Below are 14,545 nucleotides of genomic sequence, written 5' to 3'. Positions count from 1 at the left end.
TTGGCCATGTGGAGAGGATGGAGAGTGAGAGACTGACGAGGAGAGTGTATGTGAGTGAGGTGGAGGGGGAGAGAGGGAGAGGGAGGCCAAGGATGAGATGAAGGGATGGAGTGGAGAGGTATATTAGAGAGGGGGGGGGGGGTGAGTTGGGAGCAGGGCAGTGAAATGGCGCCTTAATCCCACCCCGTATGGGATTAAGGCGTCTCGGAATAGATAGACAGACTACGTGGATTAACGCCGGATAGCTGGTTTGTGATTATTCGTGGCACGAAGGACTACCGCACCTCAAGGAACGGACTGAATAGTCAGTGTTAAGAATGAAAAGCTTTCAGCACAAGAGAAAGAACCCCAGTAAAAATGGTAACAACTATCTTACATGAAAAAAAAAAAAAAAAAGACCAAGAAAAAGCACTTGATCACTATACCAGCACCCTGTAGTTGATCTACGGGCTGAAAACTGACTTTGCCCTGTGACCTTGGCTTTCGACTGATTTTTAACTAATAATGAATTAATTTATTTTTTCATGGCCCTGATCACATTCTCGAACGTTGGTTCATTTCAGATTAAATTTGTTTGAGTTGATCTTGCCCCGTGACCATGACCTTTGAGCTATTGTTGTCAAAACAGGATCATTTCATCCTTGACTGGTCCACAATCATTTCACCACGTTTGATCAACATGAAATCAAATTTATTTGAATTACAGGTCGAACATTTGACCTCAATCTGTGACCTTGACCTTTGGCTGATCTCAGATTCGAATCCCTTCGTCCTTGCTTCACCCAGAGCTCTTCCATTTTGTTTGGTCTACATGGAAAAGTAAGTTGACCATGCCATATGACCAAGAATTTTGACATTCACTTGCAACTTTAATATTTGACTGATGTCAACAATGAATACCTTTAACCTCGGCTTACCGTGAACCATTCCATAAAACTTACTCTAAATCATATAAATGATAATTAAGCTGATCTTATTATCTGGCCTTGACCTACGACATTTCCCTTTAGCTTTATCCATGTAAAAATTCTCTGAAAATTGAATCCCTTCTTTTTTGCCTAAAGTGGATGAAGGTTATTTAAGTTGGCCTTAGTAGATGATCACGGCCTTTGACTTATTGTTCTAAACAATAATAGATTAACGCCTCAGCTGACCCCTTCCTCGAAGACTGGTCGAAATCATATTTAAACTTTAATTTACTCGAACACACAGATACACAAGGGCGAAAAATGATCTTCCCCTGCGACATTGACCTTTGACTAAAAGTTCTGAAAATCGTATCCCTGTTGTCAGTTTACCGTCATCCCATCCAAATGGCCCAGTGTAAACTGGACTGCACTGTTTAAATTAATCATCCCAGGTGACTTTCACATTTAAACAATTTTTCTTTAAAAAAAAAAAGGTAAACTTCTTGGCTAACTCTGAACATGTCCAAATAAAATCAGATAAATATTTTATTTTTTTCCTTCACACACACACACACACACACACACACACACACACACACACACACACACACACACACACACACACACACACACACAAAGCACGCGCGCGCGCGCGCGCGCATCCTCTGATAGCAAGTTGGTGTGTAACAATACGGTAAGGCAACGTTGCACGTGAATAGGAAATAAATCACGCATAGTCTGTTAATATTTTTTTTGTTATAAACCAACAGTGCGTAAGAGGCATGTTCTTCTTAAGGTAAATATTACGTAATTAGATAATACGTTACCCACATGTCTCATTTATATTCTTGTTTTCACTGAGCCAAGAATTGCACATGAACAGAAAATAAATTCTACACATATTCCGATCAGTATTTTTGCCCAACCAGTTATTACACTCGAAATTCATTTGCGAAATACATACTAGTAGGAAATAAATTAATATACCTGTTGGTATTAATTTTTGCTTTGCTCGGCTTTCCCAGCTGCTCGACCCCGTACCTAATTAAAATCATTTTATATGAAATCAGTCGTTGAATTTAGCATGAAGGCAGCTGAATAAACCAGGTTGGGGTCTGAAAGGATTTTTGTTAACATGTATTGCAATATTACCGGTCAACAGTGTGCTGGAGAAGAGTGCCTTCGTATGGTGGCACCGATAAAACTGGGCCACTTAACTACCCAGTTATACAAACATCTTTCCATTCCCTCCTTGTCCCCAGCAAGGAAGATGGTGGACTGCAGGCAACAGACATCTTCAATCAATCAATCAATCAATCATTTCCTGTGGCACCCTCGGGGATGCATAGGGCCTCGATGAACTCACACCACCACATCCTATCTTGTGCTAACTCCTCAAGATCTCCCCAACACTCATCTCCAGCTTCCCGTCTCATTGTCCTCACCCACGTCTCTTTTGGCCTTCCTCTACCTCTCCTACCAAGTGCCACCCACCCTGGTGTACCTCGTACTATTCCCTGTCTCCTATACACATGTCCTAGCCACTTCCATCGTGAGAACCTAACATATTCATCGACCGGCCGCACTCCCGTTATTTCTCTAATTCTACTATTTGGTATCCTTTCCCACCACTTAACTCCTAATATTCTTCTAAGTGCTTTGTTTTCAAACACCAAGAATTTATTTTCCATAGTCACTGTGCTGTACCAAGACTCGTGTCCATAAATTAAGATACTCCTAACCATTACCTTATAAAGTTTGATTTTTGTATGCACAGAAAAATTGTTATTATTCCAAATATTTTTAAGCATTCCCATTGCCTGATTAGCCTTCTTTAACCTTTCCTCGAATTCAAAGTTCAAAGAACCATCCTTGGCTAAATAAGTACCTAAATATTTAAACCTATCAACTTGCTTTACAACCATACCTCCAATTACACATTCCTGCGCATTTTCCATATTCATATTGATTATTTCAGTTTTTCCACAATTAATAACCAAATCCACCTTGCGACCTTCACTCACCAAACAGTCCAACACTCTCTGCATCTCTTCTGGCCCATCACAAATCAAAACTATATTATCTGCATAATCTAAATCCAAAAGTTTCCTGTTCTCTCCCCAAAGTATACCTGCACCGATTTCTATTCCAACGCGTTTCATAATGTAATCAATGACCAATATAAATAGTAAAGGCGATAGAACACCACCTTGAATTACTCCGGACTTGACTTCAAACGAATCACTCAGACAACCATCAACCATCACTTTACAAAATGTGTCCTCATGCATGTTCATAATGACCCTCACAAACTCCTCTGGTATTCCATAATGTCTCATGATCTTCCCCGTAGTCTCTCTCGAAACACTATCAAAAGCCTTTTCAAAATCAACAAAACAAAGACTTAACGGTACTCTCATTTCATTAACTTGCTGCATCAAATGCCTAACTATAAAGATCTGATCATTGCAACCAGGTCCCTTTCTAAAACCAGCCTGTTCATCCCTCAGAATACCCTCAACCACCGGCTCCAACCTATTTAACAACACTCTACTGAAAACTTTCAAAGCTATCGGTGACAAAGAGATTCCCCTCCAATTACCACATTCACTCAGGTCTCCCTTCTTCGGAACTTTAACAATTACACCATTCTTCCAAACTGACGGTAGTAACCCCGTCACCCATATCTTATTGAATAGCTTGGTCAAGATCATTATTAATCTATCCCCCTCCACTTTAAACATTTCCGGAAATAAACCATCCTCCCCTGGTGCCTTATTATTCTTTAACTGTTTTACTGCTTTCTCCACTTCTGCAAGCCTCAATTCTCCTGTTTCTATATTTAAATCTTCCTGAGCAGACGGTATATCCTCTTCTGGTGGTATTGGTCTATTAAGAACTGTCTCAAAATGCTCTTTCCATCTATTTTTAATATCTCCATCTTTTGTCAATAAATTTCCTTCCCTGTCTCTAACTGGTATTTCCTTGCGTTTACCTGCATTACCATTCAGTTCTCTAATCGATTCATATGCTATTCTTTGACTCTGTCCATCATTTTTGTTTATTAAGATTTCAGTCTCTGCAACCTTTTCATCCACACATCTTCTTTTATCTCTCCTAGCTAACCTTCTTACTTCTGAATTCAAACTCCAGTACGCAGCTCTTGCTAATTCAATTTCTCGTTCATCAACGCGTTGCATCTCACTCCTCAATTTAGCCTCACCTCTCTTTTTTATCATATCCCACGTTTCATCTGATATCCATTTCTTTCTCCTGAATCTATGTCTCCTTCCAATCGTACATTCAGCAGTCTCATGCAAAACTTTGTTCACATCCTCCCACATCTCATCTACACTTCTCTCCCCCTCTTCCAACGTTTCCAACACCAAAAACCTATTTCTGCATTCTAATCTGAATTCCTCCTTTTCTTCTCCTTCCCTTCTAAGCTTAACAATATCGTATCTACCAACACCAGATTTTTCCTTCTTCTGATTTTTAAGTTTAAACCTTATTTTTGCAATGCTGAGTTGATGGTCACTACCAATATCCGCTCCCCGTTTAACATGAACATCTAGCAGAGAACTTCTATGCCTCCTATTGATAGCGATGTGATCAATCTGATTTTTATATTTTCCACACGGCGACACCCAAGTTGTCTTGTGTATATTGCAATGCTGAAAGAGTGTGCCCCCGATGACTAAGTCATTTGCTAGACATCTTCAGCCTTCAGTTTACCAACTTCACGTCCAGATGATTTTGAATATGAAACTACTGCCACCGCCTAACAGTGAGTTGTACAGTAGTAACACCTTGCTGCAAATGGCTTATCATCATAACGTTCATACAGGATCTCATTAAAGTTGACATGGAAACATTCATTCCCCATCATAGTTACAGAAAAAGATGTAATTCTCCTAAATGGTCCGACCACAATTGTGCTAGAGTAACAGAACATAAAGCAATAGCCTATAACACTTATACAAGGACCAAAACCAAAGAAGCCTTTAACTATTATAGAAATATCAGAAACCGTGCTAGAACTATCATCAATATATCTAAATCAAACTTTCTGCATAGACACGCTAACAAACTAACTAAACAACCCAAATGATAACAAAATATTCTGGTCAACCCTTAATTCATTCAAAACTAACTTCACTACCACCTCTTCCATTCCACCTTTACAGTCCCCCAGTGGAAATCTAGTAAGTGACCCATGTGCAAAAGCCAAACTTCTTGTTGACATTTTTTCAACAAACTCAACCCTAAATACAGAAAATCACAATATTCCTGTACTTGATTTTGATTCCCCTCAAATACTTCCTTTCATGATTCACACCAGATACGTACAAGCTGTATCACAGAATTTCTCAGCAGACAAAGCTACTGGTTCAGATGAAATTCCTTCAATAGTACTTAAAAATTGCTCCTCAGTGTTGGCTCCTGTATTGGCAAAAATTTTTCCGCTTATGCATCCGTACCTAAACTTTTCCAGCCTCTTGGAAAGAAGCAAATATCCATCCTGTTCCTAAAAAGTGGGCAACTTCTGATCCATCAAATTATAGACCAATTGCAATAACTTCCATTCTCGGTAAAGTTTTTGAGACACTAATTAACAAACACATAATCAAGCACCTCGAAATCGATAAATTAATCAATGATCGGCAGTATGGATTTAGACAAGAACGTTCAACTGTAAACATTCTTTGCCTTCTTACCCATCAGATTAACAAAACAATAGACCAACACGGTGAAACACACACAATAGCACCTCATATATCAAAAGCATTTGACAAAGTATGGCACTTGGCCTTATTGTCTAAGATGTCATACTATGGCATTGCATCACTGGTTTCTCCAATTTCTTCTTACCTTCATAATAGAAAAATACGGGTCATGGTAAATGGTATTTATTCTCAGTTTCATTCCACAAATGCTTGCGTACCTCAGGGATCAGTTTTGGCGCCAACCCTCTTTCTCATTCATATAAATGACTCCTCTGTCACTCACAACCCAATACACTCTTATGCTGATGACCCTTCATAGCTCTTTCACATTTAGTAACTCCTTTACACAATTTGATATTATAAATATCCAAATAAACACAGCAATTTCTCTGAACCAGAACCTTTCTAAAATTAATCAATGGGGACAAACAAATCTGGTCTCATTTAATGCTCAGAAAACTAAATACATTAATTCCTCCAACAGAAAGAATCCCTCAGACTCTCACATAATTTTTTTTTTTTATGCGAGGAAGAAGGAACCAAAGGCCATGAGCCCGCAGTAACAGTTCCCTCCAAGAGAAAAACAAAATACAATAGAGAGCCAAATTCAAGATCCAATCATTTTGAGATGCCTGGACACACTGCGTTTGAAAGACTGGAGATCATAGGCAGCAGGAAATACAGACAGAGGGAGACAGTTCCAGAGCTGACCTGTTGCATAAATGAAAGACTGGGAGTAACGGTTAACTCTTGCATTAGAGAGTTGGACAGAAAAGGGATGAGAGTTTGCTGCCAGACGGGTGCTACGCGCCCGTCGTAGAGGTGGAGGAATGCAAGCAGACACTTCAGAGAAGCAGTGACCATTAAAGTAACGATAGAAAAGAGATAAAGATGCAACAGTGCAGCGAAGAGACAGAGGTTGAAGGGAGTCAGTAAGAGGAGGAGAGTTAATGAGACGAAAAGCCTTTGACTCCACCCTATTGAAAAGAGCTGTATGTGGGAAGCCTCCCCACACATGAGAGTTGTACTCCACACAGGGGCGGATAAAACCCCTGTATAGAGTCAACAATTGTGCAGGGGTAAAGAAAGAGCGGAGTCGGCTTAGCACACCCAATCTCTTGGAAGCAGATTTTACAAGAGATGTAATATGATCTTTCCAAGATAAGTCCCGAGTAAATGAAACCCCAAGCATGTTCAAGGATGATGCAGGATTAAGCTGAATATTATTAAACATTAGTGGGTATACCTGTGGAAGATTTTGTCGGGTTGATAGGTGTAAGAACTGAGTCTTAGATGCATTAAAAACAACCATATTATTTTTACCCCAGTCAGAGATACGAGCCAAGTCAGACATTAGGCGTGCCATAGCCTCATCCCTTGTTTGTTGAAGTAACTGTTGAGATGGGCGTTGCGGGAACCGAATGGAAAGGTGAAGGGTGGAGTCATCAGCGTATGAGTGAATAGGGTTAGATGTACAGCTTAGAAGATCATTGATGAATAAAAGGAAGAGAGTTGGTGATAGGACAGAGCCCTGAGGAACACCACTGTTGATAGATCTAGGAGAAGAACGATGGCTGTCTACAACAGCGGCTATAGAACGACCAGAAAGGAAGCTAGCGATGAAGGCACAGATAGAAGGATAGAAACCGTAGGAGGGCAGTTTGGAAATTAAAGATTTATGCCAGACTCGATCGAAAGCCTTTGAAATGTCAAGTGCAATGGCAAAGCTTTCGCCAAAGTCCCGAAAGGAAGATGACCAGGAGTCTGAAAGGTAGGTGAGAAGATCGCCAGTGGAGTGTCCCTGACGGAACCCGTACTGACGATCGGAAAGAAGGTTGTGATAGGAAAGATGCCTTAAAATTTTTCTATTGCGAATTGACTCGAAAACTTTTGAAATACAGGACGTTAAAGCAATTGGACGATAGTTGGAGGGTTGGGAGTAGTCACCCTTCTTTGGGACTGGCTGAATGAGAGCAAACTTCCAGCAAGAAGTAAAGGTACAAGTTCACAGACAAAGGCGAAAGAGTTTGCCTAGGCAGGGTGTAAGCACAGAAGCACAGTTCTTGAGAACAACAGGAGGGACCCCATCAGGCCCATATGCCTTGTTAGTACTGAGGCCAGTGATGGCAGAAAATACATCAACTGAAGAAATTTTAATGTCAGCCATGAGGAAGTCAGAGGGGTGAAGTGATGGAGGAACAGCACCGGAATTGTCTAAGGTGGAATTGGAGGAGAAAGTCTGTGCGAAGAGATCTGCTTTATCAGTAGAAGAAATAGCTACAGAACCATCAGAGTAGAAAAGAGGAGGGAAGGATGATGAGGTAAAGTTGTTAGAAAGATTTTTGGCAAGGTGCCAGAAGGAGCGGGAAGAATTCGAGTTGGAGAGTTGAGAGCATTTAGTATGGATGAAATTATTTTTAGTAGAGCGAAGAACAGACTTAGCACGATTCCGGGCAGAAACGTAAAGATGATGTGACTCAGGGGTGGGTTGGCTCCGGTACCTTTGGAGACCCTCTCCTTGCTGTGGACAGCATTAGAACAAGCGTGATTAAACCAAGGCTTTCTTGCGTTAGTCAAAGGATATGAGAAAGGAATGTATGCTTCCATGCCCGAGTGAATAACCTCCGTAATGCGCAAGGCACACTCAGATGGCTCCCGGCCATGGAAGCAATAATCATTCCAGGGAAAATCAAAGAAGTACTGCCTGAGGGCCTCCCAGTCCACGGCTTCAAAATGCCATGGACGACGTTTCCCTGGAGGGTCCATAGGCCGTACCAGAGTGATAGGACAGGTTAAGGTAATAAGGTTGTGATTGGAGGAGCCCAACGGAGAGAAAAGATTAACAGAGTAAGCAGAAGGATTAGTTGTGAGGAAGAGGTCAAGTATGTTGGAGCTCTCTCCAAGGCGGTCAGGGATACGGGTAGGGTGCTGTACAAGCTGCTCTAGGTCATTAAGGATAGAAAAGATGTAGGCTTGTTCACCAGGTGGATCCGTGAAAGGAGAGGAGAGCCAAAGGTGGTGGTGAACATTGAATTCTCCTAGAATGGAGATTTCAGAGAAAGGAGAAATGGATAGAATGTGTTCCATCGTAGAAGTAAGATAGTCGGAGAATTTTTGATAGTAGAATTAGGGGATAAGTAAACAGCACAGATATATTTAGTCAGAGAATGACAGGAAAGCCGAAACCAGAGTGTAGAGAATTCAAAAGAATCGAGTTCAGGAACACAAGAGCAAGATAAGTCGTTGCGTATATATACACAACAGCCACCTTTGGCTTTGAAATGAGTATAGAGAAAGTAGGAGGATACAGAAAAGGGTTTGCTGTCAGTTGCCTGAGACAACTGAGTCTCAGTTAGAAAAAGAAGGTGAGGTTTAGAGGAGGAGAGGTGGTGCTCAACAGAGCGAAAGTTAGAGGAAAGGCCGCGAATGTTGCAGAAGTGAAGAAGAAGAGAGTCAGACAGTGGTTCCAGGCACCTCGAGTCGTCACCGGGGGAGGGGCGGATGTTGGGGGCATTTATGGTCCCCCCCCCTTGGGACTCCGAGGCTTGGTGATGAGACGCCATTTTAGTTGAATTTTGAATAGGAAGTGTAGTGTGTACTGTGTAAGTAGTTTGGTGTAGATAGTTAGAGAAATTTGTACTGGAGAGCATGCTGGCCTACTCTCTGTGTAACTGAGACACTGAAAAAGTTCAGCAAAGGGGGATGGTCAGGAACTAGTCCTGAGGGCTGATAAAACAGGAGCTCCAGCACTCCCTGTCATCAGCTTTCCATCCACCTCGAGAGTACTGCCCCGCTCGACTGGTGCTACAGTCGACATTCCCATATCCACTACAATTGATATCCTAGTTGATATTCTAAACCCCAACCGAAGTTGGACGGCTAAAAATGCGTCCAAAAAATTGGGACTTATGTACAGAGTTCGTGAGTTCTTCACTGACGAGGAGATTACCACAATATGCAAAAGTCATGTGCGTTCTCAGATCGAATATATACTGTTCACCACTGTGGAGTGGATGTGGAGTGGTTGCATTGAGGCAGTTGGACAAAATTCATAATAAAGCCATTAGATTTATCAATAATCCTGCCATCACGCAGGACCTTCCTCCATTATCAGTATGCAGAGATGTCGCTTCTTTAGCATTATTTTATAGATATTATTACCGTAAGTGCTCTGACGAACTGGCTTCAATTGTGCCTCCCCTTCACATTTTCTCCCGAAATACTCGGGCAGCTGGGAGCGCCCATGAATTCACACTCTCTCCCTCGCAAAGTAGAACTTCTGCTTATCAAAATTATTTATCCCCAGAACTACTACACTGTGGAATTCACTTCCTGGGAGTTGTTTCCCACAAACATTTGATCCACTTCAGTTCAAGTCCAGTTGTTATAAATATTTTATGAATGGAGGATGCCCTTTGGCACATGGACTTATTTTTTTCCCTTTGTTTTTCCTTCCTCCGTTCATTATCTATCTATCTATCTATCTATACAGTATATACATATATTTCCCATTTAGTCAGGCAGCCAAATGCAACTTTCTTGAGAATCTTCCAAAAATACCCTCAAATCAAGTTATTGTTGACTCTAGTAGAGCAAAGGACGTAGAATTCGAATCTGAGTGATGCCAAGTTGGCATCGTTGAGCATTCTGAGATATTCAAGATGGTGTTCAAGATGGACGCCACATATAGCTAAAAATTTGTTACAATTTCTTTCCTTTTTGGTCGTTTTTGTTCATCATTGGCTCTGAATGTAAGTTTGGAAGGTGGCTGAATCAAATTGTGTGGTCACTTTTTACCTGTAGACGATTCATATTAAAATATTTAAGATGGCAACCAACAATGCTACCAAACACGGAAAGAAAATCTTTATTCTTTGGCATTATTATTAACATCAGCAGGTGCTTATGACAAAGAATATACATTCGGCCTAAATAAAAAAATGTTGTGCACTCTATTTTCATACATAATACTGAATGATATAAGTAATTAAAAGTATTGTGCATATCTATATAGTCGGTACACTCACGCTTGTTGTAATGCAATTTCAAGTTGGTTATGAATGATAAGCATGTTGCATTAAACAGTCCTTAATGGATACACTGACTATTCATTTCTGTCAATGTCCTCTTCAAATTCTTCTTCATCAGTGTCTGACTGTGCATTGACATTATAAGGATTTTCACAAGTAATAGTTGGCTCCGTTTCACAGTTACAGAACATAGTACATGGTATGGCTGATCGTTGGCATATGCAGATTTTGAATGACCGTGCTCTTGATCTGCATGAACAGCAAAGCATTTTCATTACTTCAGGTCGACCAGCAGGTGTATTTGGGGGCAACTGTTCTCGGTCCAGTACCTTGTTTGTGTTGTCACGTTTCCAGCCATAATCAGAAGATGCGAGGTCTGGGGGGCTGCGCTCCATTTCTACTCTCCAGATACAACACAAGAAGTGTGCTCTTTTTACATGAAGAGCGAATGCTTCATTGGTAGGTGGCAGACCGGCCAACTTAAATGTAGCACTTTTCCTGTGGGCTGTCTTGGTTTTCCAAACACTAAACTGGACTTCAGACATTTCCCCCTTGACATTTGCTGTCATAGCATGCAACTATGAATTTTGTTGTTCCGCTGATGAGGCTGTTGATGTTGGTTTCTTTTACTCCCAATGCTGGGATTTCATGGCCTCTAAAGACTTTTTAAGGCCTTTACTTTTCAAATGTCATATAATGCACTAACAGCATCACAGTCTGTTTAGGCATGCAGTGGCAGAATTTACCAAATGCAACCAAATGCTTGTGTCTGTGGACTGTGCAGCAATGTTGATGACACTTCTCTTTGGGCATGTACAGTAGGAAGCATGATCAATTCTCCTGTGAATTCAGTAAAGTGTAGAAGTGTGCTAATAAAACGAGAACATCAGTGTCATCAGAAATGACCTGCACACTGTTGCTGCCATTCTGCAACGCAGAAATTGTTTGCTGGACTATGATAACATCCGGCTCCTCATGGTTTACAACCATGTCCTGCCTTTGGATGTGGATGCCTTGTCGAATCTCATCTCATGTGGCAATGCACCTGCTGTTGTAATTAGCAGGCTGTTGTTGACAGGCTTCTCTTGGAAGTGTTTGATAAGATTTTGACATAAAATCAATTAGTTCCGCTTTAATTGCTGTGAGTATGAGAGCGAATGACTGTGCTGCCAAAGTTGTCTGCAGAGTGAAATGATGCAGATTACTCATGCTGATGCTCGACGTCCTCTTGTACAGCATTTGTTGCTGCCTATCTGTCAAAGACAAGGTACACAGTGTTGTTGGACAACATATTCTCAAGGTATGCTGCTTTCACCATTACCAAATCACGCACAGTCCCACCTGTTGGCCAGTGTATACACCACAGTACAGCACATCCATCTTACACAATCACATTTGGGTGCCCCAAGTTTCGTGAGGTGTTTTCTACAGCTAGATAATTCTTCAACATTGATTTGGCGGTAGCTGGTCTCATGCTTCCATCATCCTGAAACAAAGATGTTGGTATGGGTGCTAGCTTGTAATGGAACAGAGGAGAAGTATCAAAGTCTGTGGTACCCATGATGCCAAGGGTGCGACTGAAGAGCACTTCTGTATCAAGAGTGGCTTTGGATCCAACAACAGTTTTTGTCCGTTTATTGGTCATGGTAACCACCGAGCGAAAGAGCCGTGGAATCCCTGGGGCAATTTCTCCCCAAAGGACTAAAGAGCATTTTTGCCAATTTGCACTGCATTCTGCACATTAACAGAAGTGTCACCTACTTTTCCAGGTACAGTGTTGAAGAGAGATGGTGGGTGACCGACTGGATCCAATGGGCCAATACAGTGCTGTAGCTTCTCTCTTAGTTTCTTTCGATCGTGACTGTCAGCTCTAGTCCTTGACTTAGTTTCATCCTTGTGATGGGTACTGACTTGCTCTGTTTCTTCTCTAATTTCTGCAAGGTCCCTTATTAGTGAGCTATAGGCATTCAAGCTTAATGCCCATCGTTTTGTTGCTTTGTCATTCAATGTCAGTCCTGTAAGACCACCTCAACCATGGCCACAAAGCATGAACGTTGTCTCTATGAACATGTCAGACCACACGGCATTTGCTGCTCATGAGATGTGCCTCATGGTGTGTTCTCCCCTCATGAAAGGGGTTGATACTTCTGATGGAAGGGCTTCCCCTGTCCGTTGAAGGTATAGTCCACAATAGACATAGTTTACATGTCCAGAGGCAAAGAGATATGGAAGCATTTCTGAAATGCACCATAAATGAAGCAGCCACTCAGACTCCTTTTCTGCACGTACAAAGTTTGTCTTGTCCTTTTAGGGGAAGGAGGCTTACTACTGCTGGATTTGTTCAAGGATCTTTGCACCTTTGACATTGAACAATACAAGGAAGCACAGTCTGTTGGTATTAAAGTGTATAGTTTTCATTCTCAGATATGGCTGCCTGTAAACCAGTTGGAAGTTCATTTCCTCGATCTTGACCTGCTTGTATGATTGACCTTATTCTAGAGATGCCGCCAGTCGACAATTTCGAACATGGTGGTTTGTTGCAACTACAAAGTAACTAAGTAGCAGTCATCCATACTGTTCATGCAAATTAGTTACTCATGGACCTGAAACACATCAAAACAAAACACCAATTAAGCTATTTGAAGCAGAAATAAAAAAGATAGCTTGGTCTACATTAAAAGTGCATCTACAAGTGACACTCGTTTGACTACACAAAGTTCTAGAAACACAAAAGTGTGTATTCTGAAGCAAAGAAAGACACAAAAACAAGCTTAATGCATTTTAGATGTTAAGAAATGGTAAAAGCAAGACAAATGCAAAGAAGAAAAATTTTGCATCATAAATTGTTTTAGCATCTTTTTGAAAGATGGCAAAGTTAATTATTAAAGAAATATGTTTTAATGTTAGATATGTTTACATTTATAAACACAGTGAGCCAAATTTTTTTCTTCGAATATGGTGAATAGAACTCCGATTGATGTTGTACTCAGAGATGTCCAAACTGAAGCTGTACTTACAGACGTTCAACCTGAAGCTTGCAGCTGCCTCAGCTGGGACAAATGTTGCCTTCCTGGAGGACATTTGGGTCCAGTCCAAGGCAGCAAATGGCTGAGGAGGTCATGCCGTTCTTCGTGCCTCGCTTTCTCTTACGTGGGGATGGGACTCCTCCACCAGCTCCTTTGGGCGGCTCCTCCTCCTCATCCTGGCATTCATTAGTGTTGCTGGATGATGAAAAAACCAGTACAAATCTACCATTCTTGGCCTCCATCACAGCTTCGGCTTTTCTCTTCCTCTCCACTTCATCTTCCACTCGCTTAGCTTTGTTCTTGGTGTGATGGTGTCCACACCGCCTATTGAGCCAAGACTGTCCTTCTGTCTCTGCAGCTGAAGGAACTCCAAGTCCTCATGATAGTGGACCAACTTTTTGATGTCCCCATGCACAATGTCGAAGAGATCTTCCAATCGTTTTATGAACTCAGCCTCCTTGGTTTTATGTCTTTCTCTGGTTCTGTAGGCGTGCTACTTCAAGCATGTGCATTCGTTAAAGAAAGCCTCCAGCTTCGTCATGCCAAGGAGCTCCTGCTGTGTGGGAATGTTTGCTTTGTCCCACAGAGCCACTATGGCCTGAACAGACTGACGGAGAGCCTCACGGACTGTCAGCTTCTTCTTTCGGTGGAGGTATATGAAGTACCTAAAAGCTTGCTGATATGAGGGCAGCTTTGAGCCTTTGATGTCATCCACTATTGATCCGAGTAAATAGAATGACTTCCTCGTATCCGTCTGCAAAATAATGAAAAAAGCAATTGTAATGTGGAGAGTAATGCCAGAGATATACTCTTCATATAGGATTATGAACTTTGGAATATAGGGTCGATCTATA

The sequence above is a fragment of the Coenobita brevimanus genome, chromosome 113 (genome assembly GCF_032717465.1).
Source record: "Coenobita brevimanus isolate Jiangsu-jjx chromosome 113, ASM3271746v2, whole genome shotgun sequence".
Lineage (NCBI taxonomy): Eukaryota > Metazoa > Arthropoda > Malacostraca > Decapoda > Coenobitidae > Coenobita > Coenobita brevimanus.
This window is presented reverse-complemented; position numbering follows the sequence as displayed.